We start from the raw sequence: 14,256 nt of genomic DNA, 5'->3' as shown, positions 1-14,256 counted from the left end.
AATTCAGAGCAAAGGCCAGGTTCTTAACTTTTAACCTGTATAAATTGGTTACAGATATAGATTTAAAGCTGGCAATGCTCAGAAGTCTTCTAATTTTTCTTTCATTTGTGAGAAAGTAAAGCTTTATGTTGTATATATGTTATTTTACTCAACTATACAGTTCTAACAACACTCACTAATTATTCTGTGGCTTTAAAAGATCTCCTCAACTGGGAACCAGTAACTCAATGCAGTTTGAAATATGGGGTAATAATAATGATTTCTGTTAATTGACTTGTGGTACAAGTTTTGAATAACTTTTCCATCTTAATCTCAAAAAAATGTTACCAGAGAGTAGGTTCTTGTCTTGTTGCAGAAAGAATTCAGAGACAAGACAGGGAGGTCAAGAAAGCAAAGTGAGGCTTTATGAAGTGCTAGTATGCTCTCAAAGGGAGAGCAGGTAGACTCTGGTGAGTAGCTGCTCTGAGATTTTTTAGCAAGCTGGTTATATGGGGTGTAGAAATGAAGGGGCAGAATATTCATTAGGGAGGTAAGGGTTTGCGGGTCATATTCCCTGATTTTCATCTCAGCTCCATCTTCCTTGGTAGAGGAGGAATTTTTGTCCTTATTTGGTCTTGATCAAAAGTGTCATGGCCCCATGACATCAGTCCGTGATGGGAACTTCTCATCTGCAAGGCTAATTTTATTGTAATGAGAGCATAATGAGCAAAAGGTTACATTAGGACGCTGGCGATTCCCGCCCTTTCCCACCTTCCTTTGTCTGCTTCCAGGACACTTACGACCCTCAAATGTGGTTTCCTGTCAATTTGGAGGTTCCTGCTTTTCTTTATCTGCCCAAGGACCCCCTGCTGTTTACAAGCTGTGTGGTTTCCTGCCATCCCGTGCCCCCCCCTTTCTCTGCTCATATTCAGTTATCTGCCTACTCTAACATTCCCCCTCAAGGAGTCTGCACTCTTAAAAATCTTTTAAGGGGCAAAGGGTTGATGCTCTGCCTTCTGTAACTGCTTCAAGCTGAGCATGGTTGTTGCCCCTACCTGGGGGTCCAGATCTCCTTGTTGTCTGTCAGAGATAGGGGTCGTGGGGTTGTGTAGAGTGGCAGAGAAGGAGAGTGCGGAGTAGAAGGAAGCAACCTTGCCCAGCGGGTGTTGATGTTCCTCATCTTCAGGTGGGATGGGTTGAAATTTCTGGTGTAGCATCATCTGAAGCTGGAATTGTTGTGTTCTAGAGAATAGAGATTTAACTAGGTAGATAAAAATACAAGGACCAAAAAGAAAGAGGAGAAATAGAGTGGCTGTGGAACCTAGAAATGGCAGAAGCCAAGTATATCCTGGAAACCAACCCTTAGGGTCTTGGTCCATTCTTGCTTCCCTTGATTATACCTGTGGAGCCAGGAAGCCGGTTCATGGATTTTTTAAACATTTACTTCTACTTCTCCCGTGACATTAGTATATGTGCAGTGTGTTTTATTTATGACAGCAAAAATCCCTCCTTAGCTTGCTAGGAGATAGTCTAGGGCTTGGTGGTTGTCAAAGGCCTCCCCTGCCAGGGAAGCTAGGGATTTTTGTAAAAGTGTGAGAATGTCTCCAGTTTTCTTTAGTGCGCTATCCAGGGAAGAGGTTGCCTCATGGTAGGCAAATCCTCCCCAAGGGGCAGCTGCAGCTAGAGTTCCCATAATTCCTCCTAGCACCAGACCAAAGTTCCTTTATTTGTCTCACATGGGTTACAATGAAGACGGTTATTTGGGTTGGGGCCACAGTACCCAAGGTGCAGTTTCCATAAGAAGTGTGTTGTCTGGACGTGAGAGAGCAATGGCTTTGGTCATTGTGAGGTAGTTCTCAGAGGTCCCACATAGCCATAATGATCCAGGTGGTGCTGGTAAAGCAGTATGATTGGTTTGGTTATACAGCTGCAGAAAAGTTCCATGAGGTGGAATACAGTTGCGGTGGGGTCCCATCTATATTCTGGATTTGGTCTCTGGTTTAGAGTGTCAGGAGGGACGGCCTTCTTAAAGCTGAATCAGGTAAAATTAAATAAGTTGAGTATTTTTCCCAAGTTCATACAGCTAGCATGTGTTTAAGTCAGAACCTGAAACAAAGTTCCTGATTTTAAACAGCGTGATCTTGAACAAGACTTTGGAGATTTTATTGGCCCAAAAAGCATTTAGAATATAAATACTGTGTTAATTACAGGTCACAATTCTTGACAAAAAGTTGCCATAATTAAATTCACGAAACTTTCGGGTAGGGGAAAATTAATGATTAACAGGAAAATTTCACATCTTCCAAAATTATAGGTCAGCCTATTATATAGTCTTTTAGAGTTCTGTGGCAGTTTTATGCTCAAGAAATTTTGGAATTTAGTTACCCAAATTGATATCTAAGATGGAAAGTTGTGTATCAGTTACGATCACGTCACAGATCTGGTTGCGTATTTGTATCTAGTCTTTTATGAAACTTTCATCTATTTCTAATGACAGAAGATAGAACAATACCCACATTTTTAAGCAAATGCTCTAACTGACTTCTTATCATTTCCCCAAACCCTTGGGCCAGAAGAATAAGAGAGTGGGTCTCTGGTGGAGGGCATCTCTCACACTTCCATGCAGTAGTCAGTACACACAGGGGGGGAGGGGATGTAGCAGCTCATCCCAGCAGTCTGTGACTCCAATATGATGCTAAATCAGCACCTTCCATTCACCATTTCTGACCCAGCAAGGCTTGCATGGCTGAAAAATGGAAATCATTACAGAGAGCTGTAAAAAAAAAAGGAGTCTCAAGATGTCCATTCTTTTATGAGGTGGAAAACAACTGGGATTACCAGCAGTCACTCGGGTGCTACCATCTGCTCATTTAGTTCACATATCCAGCTTAACCAAACAAACCACTCAACTCCGCCAATTCAAAATTTAGACCAACATTTACATCAACATAATAATGGATGAGGGAGGAAACTCCAAATGTTTCTACCAGTTTACTCAATGGGTAATGATCGATTCTAGCAAGTCACAGAATAGGAGGATTAAATCGGAGGAAGCCAGAAGAGGATTCTCCCAGGGTTTCTTCCTTCTCAGGCCTCCACCACTGTACTAACCTGAAAACCACCTAAAGGCAGGTAATGAGTCCTTATATCTATAGTCACCAAACTGCCTCAATCACTGTGTTACTCTCATTGCCTTTACTCTGAAATATGCCGAAGGACATATATTCATGTAAGTTACACATCAACAAAGAAAATCAACATGTAAATTTAAGAACACAAATGTACAAATACCACAAAAACACACTCTTTTCGAGCTCATAAAAGAGGGAGTAGAGACTGTGTCATCAACGTCATTGGAGCCAGCTGATAAGAGGTGAGCCACATCGTACATATGGATTCCTCCACGGGCCACCAATGTGTCTTTAGGCTTTTATCAGAATTCCAGCTTTCACAAGACTGTGTTCACATTTTGCATAGTTATTTAGTTCTTGCTATAAGAGTTATATTCAAAACAAATTGAATGCTATTGATTTTAAAGTGACTTTTTAGAGCTACACCTGCACCAAAAGGCAGAAAATACAGAGTAATCGTTTATTCAACAAATATTTACTGAGTGCATATTATCTAGGCACTGGAGACACAGAAATGTACAAGTTAGGTGTAGACTTTCTTTTAATGAAGGATACGGTCTGTTTGTGTGTGGGGTGGAGGGGCTTAAGTTTACAAAATAACTCACTAAATAAATAAGCAATATGATTTAGGATAATATGAAGAAGTGCTATGAGACGGTGTGCTAGGGAGTGCATAGGACCACTTTAGATGTGGAAAGAAAGCCTCTGTAAGAACTGATTGACCAGAGGAAATGTCCGTGGGAAGATCTAGAGGCAGACCTGAAGCAGATCATTCCAGGCAGAGAGAAAAGTCCTAGAAGATCCTGATGCAGGAAGGGAGTTGGTGTGATGTGTCAACAAAAGGCGGCCAGGTGGCTGGAGCAATGAGCTGTGGCGATCGGTTGAAATCAAGTCGGTGGGAAGGTCAACAATGACTGTGATGTGAGAGGAGATGAGAAATGATGATTTGAGTCTCCTGAGCACACACCCAGGAGCTGGTAGCTCGCTTGCAGCGCTTTGTATCCGTGGGCACTGGCTTGCTCTGAGGCAGGGCTGCATCACTCCGCTTCTGCTGAACTGCCTAGCTGCAGAGCGTGCTGTTCTCTGAAAACATCACCTTCATTTCGACTGCACTGCGAGTAGGCGGCAGTGCCATTATGTCAGCCTTTATGAAAAGAAATTATCACCAAAAGGTACAGAGTGCAGGATCTGGGAAATTCCTGCTTTAACTGCCCAGCAGGACTGAAACAAGGAGCCCGGGCCATTTCTGCTTCCTGGTAAGGCTCAGATATGCTCTAAAGCCCAGCGCTCTAACCCCTTCCATTCTGGTGAGGCCCCGAGAATGCAGGAGTCCTAAAGAATCCAGATTCTTCTCAGTGGCAGACCAAGACACTAGCAACACAAATCTCTGTTCAGAAATGAGGCATCACAGCGCTCATGTTCAAGGTGCAAATAATCTGCCTTTTTAGCTGCAGAAGCCAAAATGTTTCTTTGGTTAGCATTTGGGGAAAGAGATGGGAACGAAATTGTGAGTGCAAACATTGAAGTGTTACAGAAAACGTCTTCCAAAACGGGATTTTTTTTCTCCTGCCCAAGTTCGTAAGACAGTGACAGAGGTAGAGGCAGACTTTTTCTGCATAAATGTTTCCCCTAACCAATGCCTCACGTGTATAGCACACAATACTCTTCAAACAGCATACATGGTAGAGTGACGCCACAAGGAAAAAATACATTCTTTATTTCTACAGATGTCTTTTACTCTCTGTCGCCTGATGTTTACATAAGAACTAAACAGTTTGAAGAGAATTATTTCTCATTTTGAAAAGAATATCACAGAACACATTTTGTGTGTTTGCCATCAGAAGTCTGATTTCCCCTTTTTAGTTTTTCTAATAAGGTAATCACACTGCTGGAATCAAATGATTGTGACTCAGGCTAGATCACACACACACAATACCCAAATTCAACAGAAGCAGGGAAGAGCTTTCAGATGTATCTCTTCCACTGCACAGATGCTGGGAGTCTACAATTCAAGAAGCTGAAGAGAGGATGACCCAAAGCAAAAGATATAAATATGCTCCATTACTGAAGGGACTTGGCTGAAAAACACAGAAGTTCTACCCCCACTGCAGTCAGCTCACATCCTTTTTATACTTTCCTCCTCCGAGACCTCCTCAGCCTAATGCGCGGTTATTGAACTCATCACAGTGGAGCTCTCCATTAGTTTCCAGGGTAATTGTTCTTTATCTAAAATAAAACTTTACAAATTATAAAAAGCATGCAGAGTTCACAGATATTATTCAGTATAACTCTTATGAGTTATAAAGTACTTTATAATTGCTTTTTTGTTAATTATGAGATTAACTTTTTCAAATAAAAGAACAAAGGCAAAATAGCCTGGATGACACTTGACAAATACCAAAAGTGTAAAGCTATTTAGAGGATTTTAACATTCAGGAGAAGGTAATTACCTAGAGATCTGTAATATTAAGGATCAAATATGATGGACATTTACCTTCTGACCAGCAAGAATCTTCAAGCTATTTACTTTTTATTCTGATTATAACATATTATAAATTTGGTTTCTTTAAATTGGAAATGCTGCAAAAGAGAAAGTCAAATCATAAATTTGATTTCCCTTTCTGCTACAGTAAATTCCCATTAATGTGCTACAATAAAGATAGCAAAATAAGTAATGTATTAGTGTACTATCTGGGGAAACAGAGGTAGACGCTGCATCTTTCTTTCATCTACCTGAACCCCTCAATAAAAACAGACAGAGAAACTAAACAGAAAAAGCCAGAAACCAAAGGACCATATCTATAGTGATACTAGGTTCAAGGGAAAAAAAGAAGCTATTAGTTTATTTTAATTTCGATCATCAAAGTGAACCAATAGATAATAACTGTAAAAGAACTAAGAGTATTTTAAGGGGACTGGACTACCATAAAAATAACCATTGTAAAAAGAAATACAGCCCTTCTTTTAAAAAAACAAAAACAATTCTAGAAAGCAAATAAAATAGAAAACTTAGGGAAAGAGGAAAGACTGATAAGATAATATGTATCCAAGAAGTGATTAAAAATATGTATATTTCTGAATTATATACTAATATTAAAAATGAAAGGATAAACCATAACATGTTTTAATGGTTATCTGTAGAGGAATTCAGAGATTAGATTAGAAAAGACCTTGGTAGCAGCTACGCGTCATTATTTATTGTTATTTTTTTAAAAAAATTTACCTATAAACATGTATGGATACATATAAAACAAAATTAAAAAGACATCCCTAAAATTTTAAAATAAAACAAATCAACCCAAATATTTCTCTAGTTTATAGCATAACCACACAGAAATCACCTTTTCCAAGAGCCTTTATAACAAAGTAATTTGATGTCATCTCTAGAGAGACATATCCTAAAGACAAAAGAGGTAGTAAAAATTACCTGTTTTAATTATCATGTGATTGCTGGTAACACTGGCGTTTTATTCTGAGAAAATCATGTATGTAGTATGTGATAAAGTAAATGAGTATGTGATATTCAAATTTCCCAGAGTGGCTGTCAGGTTTCTTGTGGGAGAAAGGAGAAACAGATGTAAAATAGAAGGAACTAAGTAAAAATTCTATAGTGTCGTTTTAATTGTAGTTATCAATATTTATCCTTTAGTATTTTATCTTTAAAAATACAAACATTCAATTCCCTTCCTCTGTCCATCCACTGAAGAGGCCCAGAAATCGTTATGAACTAATAGCAATGAGCACCCCTGGTGTGTAGATTAGATTTTTTAAACATCATTTCCCACTGGAAGAAGCAAGGGTTCTTTGGAATAAGGGCTAATTTCATCACTGAGACATAAAATACACATGGGGAGGGGGGAAGGGTAAGCTGGAACGAAGTGAGAGAGTGGCATGGATATATATACACTACCAAATGTAAAATAGATAGTGGGAAGCAGCCGCATAACACAGGGAGACCAGCTCGGTGCTTTGTGACCACCTAGAGGGGTGAGATAGGGAGGGTGGGAGGGAGGGAGACACAGAGGGAGGAGATGTGGAGATATATGTATACGTATAGCTTATTCACTTTTTTATATAGCAGAAACTAACACACCATTGTAAAGCAATTATACTCCAATAAAGATGTTTTTTTTTTTCAAAAAAAAGAAAGTATATTGAGAGATTGTGTTGAAACATTTTAGATGTTTAGTGTATGTTTTCTCTCATTATCACTTACAGTTAGAGCCATCAGCCTAGGGTAGAGAAACTCAAATTTGTCATGCATACTTAAGCATAGAAATTATAAGAAAACTGGAAAGATGAAAGTTCACATTACAGATTAAATATATTTACTGCATATGATTAAAATTGTTAAAGAATGACCATATCTAATTTCAAGTGTTGCCCATCATTCTGCAGTGCTAAAATTCCATCATTCATTCATTTATTGATTTATCCATGAACTGGTGAACATATATGTACTTTCCTATGTATCGAGAGAGTGATTTCAGTGTTAGAGTTTCAGTAATTAATAAGGCATACACTTTATTTTGAATACTGAACAAGAGAGCACTAACAAATAAGCAAATAATTTAAAACAATGTGGTAAATTTATGATAGAGATATGCAGTTCATTAGAAAATAATAGAAAAACATAAATATAACCACTCAGCAAGTGAAGGGAAAACTATGAGGTGTTCCAGGTTTAGAAATATAATAAAGAAAAGGTCTGGGGTGGACACTACGTAGGATAGAGAGAGGGACAGGGAGAATGAGATGACAACACACAACTCTTTTGTCATCAAAATCGAAATATAGTATAAGTAATTTTATTCAGTCTGCTGGGTCATTGTATCAGGGTTGAAAATTTAGATCATTTTCACTAGTCTGTAAATTCTCCATGAGGATAAGTACTGCCTTGGCTTTGCTCATCATGATATGCCCAGCATCTAACACATTTTCCAGCCCATAATATGTGATCAATGAAAAGTTTTTGAATAGAGGTACGGCTGGAGAGAGAGATGAATGAATAAATGTCTAGTTATTTTCAGAAAGACTGCAGTCAGCATTTACAGGCATTAAAATTTGTCCTTCTCTTGGATTATTCCTTACCATAAGGCCCTGGAAGTGACATTTGTTCAGAGAGTTTAAATATTGGGCTGGCTTTTGAAACATTCACAGACATTTTAAGAAATAACCAAGGGGTATCAGCTGCAAACAGCAGCTGAGGCTGAGGAGATGGGCTTCAGGAATCATCAGCAAGGCCTGCCTCTGCAGAGCCCTGACCTTGTTAGCAGACAAACTCTCCAGGGAAACTTTGATACATGCGTTCATTCATTCATTCAACAGACGTCTACCCAGTGCCTACAATGTGCTGGCACCATATAAACACTGGAGATGCAGAAACAGACTTTCACACACACGTGCACGCATATACCTGCCCCTACAGAACATATATTCAAGTCAGAGGAGACAGATAATTAGTGAAACGTATAGTATTTCATCTAGTGATATGTGCTATGGAGAAAAATAAAGGAGAGAAGAGGCAACTAGAGTAATGGTGAACTGTGGCCTCACTGTCTATGGAGGAAGACATAATCTGGGTGTCCAGTGCATCTTGAATACTGATATAACCGGGACATAAGGGCATGAGGTTAGACCTATTGCCTCCAGAAAGTTAGTGATGGGGCTATGAGGGTTTGATTTGGGTGGAGGGAGGTAAAGGTGGAGAAAGGGGGTTGCTTGGACTGTGCATTGCTCACTCGTGCTGGGGTGAGAGGTAGTCTCATCTGGAGCACTGCCAGTTCCTGGGCCACCTCCTGACTCCTTCCAGGCCGATGTGGAGGGCTGGGCCAGCTGGTTATCTCCAGACACGTCCAATGAAGACGTTATATTTACCATAAAACTTAGAGATGTCAGAGAGTCTAAGGAATCATGTACCTCAAGTTAATTAACTATTAGGGCTTTGGGATAATAAAAATAAAATCAGGGCTGTAAGCTTTCAATCAATATAACTAATGCATTGGTCCTTAGATTGGTCTACTTAATAATTATAGGGCTCAGTATTCTCATCACATCTCCATCCTCAAATTTGTTATATGACTTATCTATATATCCAAAGAAATACTGTTAGAAAGAACTGTGTTGAGATGCACTAACATGGACCAGTCTCTTTCAGACCAATGAATTAATTTTATTGATTGAAAGCTTAATGCCACAATTTTATTTTTATTACTCCAAAGCCCTAATAGTTAACTTGACATTCATGATTCCTTCTGATTCTCTAACAGAAGGATAATTATAACATCTTTATTGGAAGAAGACACAGACCTGTGATTCGCGCCTATGGTCAATGCAGGACCGAATGACTTGGCAGGTTTCCCAATGGTGCCAGGATTCCAGGAGACATCAGCTTTTCTATGGATACTGTGGAAACTCATTAAGCAACAAATCAGAGTGCGTGTCCAATCCTCCATGACCCTTTGCCACGTAGACAATAAAAATGGGGTTTATAAACAAAACTTGGACAAAACAGAGTAATAATCATCTGCTTCAAAAATAACAAATGCTAAGAAACTTCTTTTGTGTAAGGCAGAGTAGGGCCCAAATAACTACTTTCCAGATTGGAAGACAAAATTGCACTGTATGGCAAAGTTGGTAGCATCGCAAAACCATTTCAGACCTGCCCCCTTAATGTAGTACACGATGGACAGGTGCGAAATGAGAAATACAGGCAACTCAGGTAACAGCTGACAAATGAAGAAGGGCCCAGCTGGGCTTGAGATTTTTAGAGTTGGTTTGGGAAGAGCTTAAATCTTTGGAAACTGGATAGATGGAGAGAAATGGAGAGGGAATTCCAAATAGGGTGAACATTGTGAGAAGAAACAGGGAGGTGGAAAAGTAAACTGCTTTTCCCAAATTTATTCGTTAAGGGATGGGCGGATTTCAGCAAGACGGCAGTGGGATGGGTGCATAGCATTAGATTCGTGTACAGACGACTACAGAACTCCATGACCTTAAAAAACATGGTAGGGAAACATTCCATCCCCAAAATAGGTTTGCTTCTTTCTTTCTTTTATTTTTTTCTTTTTGCAACATAACCAAATCAAACTTTAGAGCAACTAAGAGAAAGAACGTTCTCTGCTGTGTTTTGAAAACCCAATTCCCTTTGCGTTCCTTATATCTTTAAATAAAACCAGAGGGAACTGCCATTCTCTCGGATATTGCTAACAAGCCAGTTTAGAAGCTTTCTAAAAAATCTAGAAACAATAAATGCTGGAGAGGGTGTGGAGAAAAGGGAACACTTTTGCACTGCTGGTGGGAATGTGAATTGGTACAGCCACTATGGAGAACAGTATGGAGGTTCCTTAAAAAACTACAAATAGATCTACCATACGACCCAGCAATCCCACTACTGGGCATATACCCTGAGAAAACCATAATTCAAAAAGAGTCATGTACCAAAATGTTCATTGCAGCTCTATTTACAATAGCCCGGAGATGGAAACAACCTAAGTGCCCATCATCGCATGAATGGATAAAGAAGATGTGGCACATATATACAATGGAATATTACTCAGCCATAAAAAGAAACGAAATTGAGCTATTTGTAATGAGGTGGATAGACCTAGAGTCTGTCATACAGAGTGAAGTAAGTCAGAAAGAGAAAGACAAATACCGTATGCTAACACATATATATGGAATTTAAGAAAAAAAAATGTCTTGAAGAACCTAGGGGTAAGACAGGAATAAAGACACAGACCTACTAGAGAATGGACTTGAGGATATGGGGAGGGGGAAGGGTAATAAGCTGTGACAAAGCGAGAGAGAGGCATGGACATATATACACTACCAAACATAAGGTAGATAGCTAGTGGGAAGCAGCCGCATAGCACAGGGAGATCAGCTCGTCTGGAGGGGTGGGATAGGGAGGTGGGAGGGAGGGAGATGCAGGAGGGAAGAGATGTGGCAGCATGTGTGTATGTGTAATTGATTCACTTTGTTGTAGAGCAGGAGCTCACACACCATTGTAAAGCAATTGTACTCCAATAAAGATGTGAAAAAATAAATAAATAAAAGCAAACAAAATGAAAAAGAAAAAAGAAGCTTTCTAGACAGAATGTTTTCTTTGGGGAGCTTCAGAGCTGCCGCGCTTATGAAGTGTTCAAAACCACTTCCTCCCCCCAGCATTGTGCTTCTGAACGAGGGGCTCAGTATGACTCTCATGCTGGACTTGTTTTCCCCCTCCCAAGAGAGAAAGGAAGGTCTTACAGAACATTTAAACACGTAGAACTCAGTCATTCCTCCAGGAAAATGAGAAACTGCAAACAGTACTCTGACGTACGAAGAAATGTTTTGAAGACTGTAAATGTCTCTGAGGGGGAAGTTGATGAACGGGAACTCGGGTATTATTCACAGTTCTCCTTTGTTCAGGTTTTATGTAACAACTAAAAGCACCCACGAAATTGTAGACACATCTTGTGCAAGGTTTATTTTCAGTGAACATAATGAAAGCCATACTTGGGACTATTGGGAAATCAGAAAACTTCCACTTGTTTTGGTAATTAAAAGACGTGTATCAGAAATTGCAAGAATTGTGCCTGAGTGGGTGAGAGTTTACTGAGCAGGCAGTGGTTAGGCTAGTTCATAAAAGACAACAAAGCAACAACAATACTAATACGAGCACTTACTATGTACTAAGAGTTTGTATACACTATCCCACTTCAAGGTCATACCACCTACTCTTTGAAGGAAGGATTATTATAGGGAAGGTGAGGCTTAAAGAGGCTTAACCAACTTGCCCAAGGATATCAGGGCTAAACAGTGGCAGAGGCAGAATTCAAACCTAAGTGTCTTACTCCAGACTTGGCATGCTTCCGCACTAAGCCCCATCACCTCCCTGCCCACTGATAGTTCTGAAATGAGCAGGAAAGTTCCTAATTCCCTTAATTTCTTGTCTTTTTTGCTTTCTGCATTCTCTTGTCAAGTGACGTTGATGTCTACATGCTTGAGATAACTGAATGGAGTCTAGAAATTGGTCACCATAAAAGGTCATGGAAGCAACCCCTGGAGGTAATGCAAGGAGTTCTTTCTGGAGATGTCAACATGTGGGGCTGGATAGCTTCTTCCTCAGGACCTGCCCAACACATGAGAGGGTACCCTCTGATGGCTTCCATGTGGCATCCAGTAGAGACCTTTAAAATATCAGGGAGATGTTTCTGAGGCTGCTCCAGGGTTAAATAACTTGGAAGCAGGGACCATAGGCAAGGCTCTCATAGAATTGATGGGCCTGAGCAGAGACTCAGAAACTTTCACTAATGCTTAGTAGAACAGCATTCATCCTGAACAAACAATTTTATCTCTCCCGCTGCCCAAATAGACCTTCAATAATAAAAAGGACACAGCGCTGTTCCCTGTTCTTGATACAGGAATCTTTAGAGATAATCTTCATGTAATCAGAAGAACTGAAAATACAACAGTGAAAAAATTTTAAGGGACTCTTAGAAGTACTTTTAATTATTTTTTTTACCATATTAATAATGTTAATGTTCAGATATAAAACTAAATAGAGAAAAAATGGAGTGGTAGGAAAAGGTTGTTGATTCTTCAAGTCTATATTTATTGAGCACCTACTGGACGACGGCTGTTATAATCTGTATCATAGAAGATAGGAAAGCAGTATATCCATAGACTATTTTGACTTAAAAGAATTGAAGATGCATGTATAACATGATATTTTTCAAGGGAAATAGTTACATATTGTCCATACTCTCCACTTTGGCGATTTGGAAACTGCACAGAATCTGACATCCAAATAGCATAAGGACCATATTGCAATTTCTACTACTTCTTCATAAACTTTTAGTTTCCTTCCTTTAGTGGGTTAATACCAGGCTAACTACACTGAAAGCAATGACTCACCTTGCCTTAGGTCACGCACTAGTGTTTATAAATCTCTGAAGGAGTTATATGTTTTAGATAATGGATTTCTGTTCCTTCCGCCTTGCTTTGTACGATCACTTCTGCTATCTCAGCATGATGAATCTTTCCATCTTGTTAGATTTATCAGACAGTGAAGAAACTTGACAGTCTGATGACTCTTTTCGTTCTCCTTTCTCAAGGTTCTCCCTTGAAATGTAATGAATCTGTAATTAAAGCAGCTGCATTTCATAAATAATCCTTTAAGGCTAAAACACAACCATTGTGAGTTGAGTAGTTATTATTGTCCAGAGAGACACTCTCCGTAGCACTAAGTATTTTAAATTAATATTAATAAATGTGTCAGAGCAATCACAAACTCAGTCCCAAGACTGGTCAAATATGCAGACTGAATAGGCAACTGCTTGCCCTGCAGTGACACAGGGGCCGGCAAGTACCTGGTGGTCCATCAAGACACCCATATTTGCTCTCCCTTATGTGAAAATCAAACAGGGAAAATTCTTTTTCTTTTTTCTTTTGTCTTGGGTTTATATGTTCATCCCTACCGAAAGTGTAAACATTGATGATGTGTATACATTTAATATAAGTTGGAAATGCTTTCTTCAAAGCATATTTTAGATTCGGGAACTATAAAGTGAAAATGAAAGGATGGACGATAAGGGAAATGGACACCTAATGTAAGTGGAAAGAGAATTCTTCAAGGGGCTCAACTGCATTGGAGGCCAGTGTAAGCTTTGGCTAATTCAGAGACATGCTCGGAGCTAACTGCAGTAAAACGAAAAGTAAAATAAATTCTGAATAATAATATCCTATCACAGGACTAGACTATTCATCCGCATACTCTAGTGAACGACTTACGCCCCAATGCCCCATGACTTAATAGTTTCCCAAAATTTTACTCATTTATTCAAGAAACATTTAAGTGTCTAAAATGTATCTTCCAATAGTCTAAGTGCTAGGGTAACAGCTGTGAACAAGATGGACAAAATTCACTCAGGAGATTTACATCCAGCTTTAAAATACCTCCTTTAAATCGAATCTCATTACACCATTTCTTATCATCTAGATCTATCATAGATCTATCCAAAAGCCACAGGGCAGTTTTGCTTACAGATTACAAGTGATCCCTTTCTATGGGCTATCTTCACAAGTAGTGAAATAAATAAAATATTTTATCATTTACAAATATACCTTTGCTCTGAATGAATAAGTGAACTCATTTCTCTGT

General features: G+C 39.2%; 1 long non-coding RNA gene across 1 annotated transcript in view; it reads right to left on the bottom strand.

Moving 5' to 3' along the window:
• Positions 1-327: 327 nt before the first annotated feature.
• LOC137205067 (uncharacterized) overlaps positions 328-14,256 on the bottom strand; it is an 84,341-nt gene continuing 70,412 nt past the window's right edge. Inside the window, exons 3-4 of the long non-coding RNA XR_010933988.1 lie at positions 1,035-1,221; positions 328-676 (exon numbers count right to left, since the gene is read on the bottom strand). This is a non-coding gene — a long non-coding RNA (uncharacterized lncRNA). The remainder of the gene's footprint in view (positions 677-1,034; positions 1,222-14,256) is intronic.

This window comes from Pseudorca crassidens, chromosome 13, assembly GCF_039906515.1.
Source record: "Pseudorca crassidens isolate mPseCra1 chromosome 13, mPseCra1.hap1, whole genome shotgun sequence".
NCBI lineage: Eukaryota > Metazoa > Chordata > Mammalia > Artiodactyla > Delphinidae > Pseudorca > Pseudorca crassidens.
The sequence above is the reverse complement of the archived record's forward strand: the minus strand, read 5'-3'. Positions and strand labels throughout refer to the sequence as shown.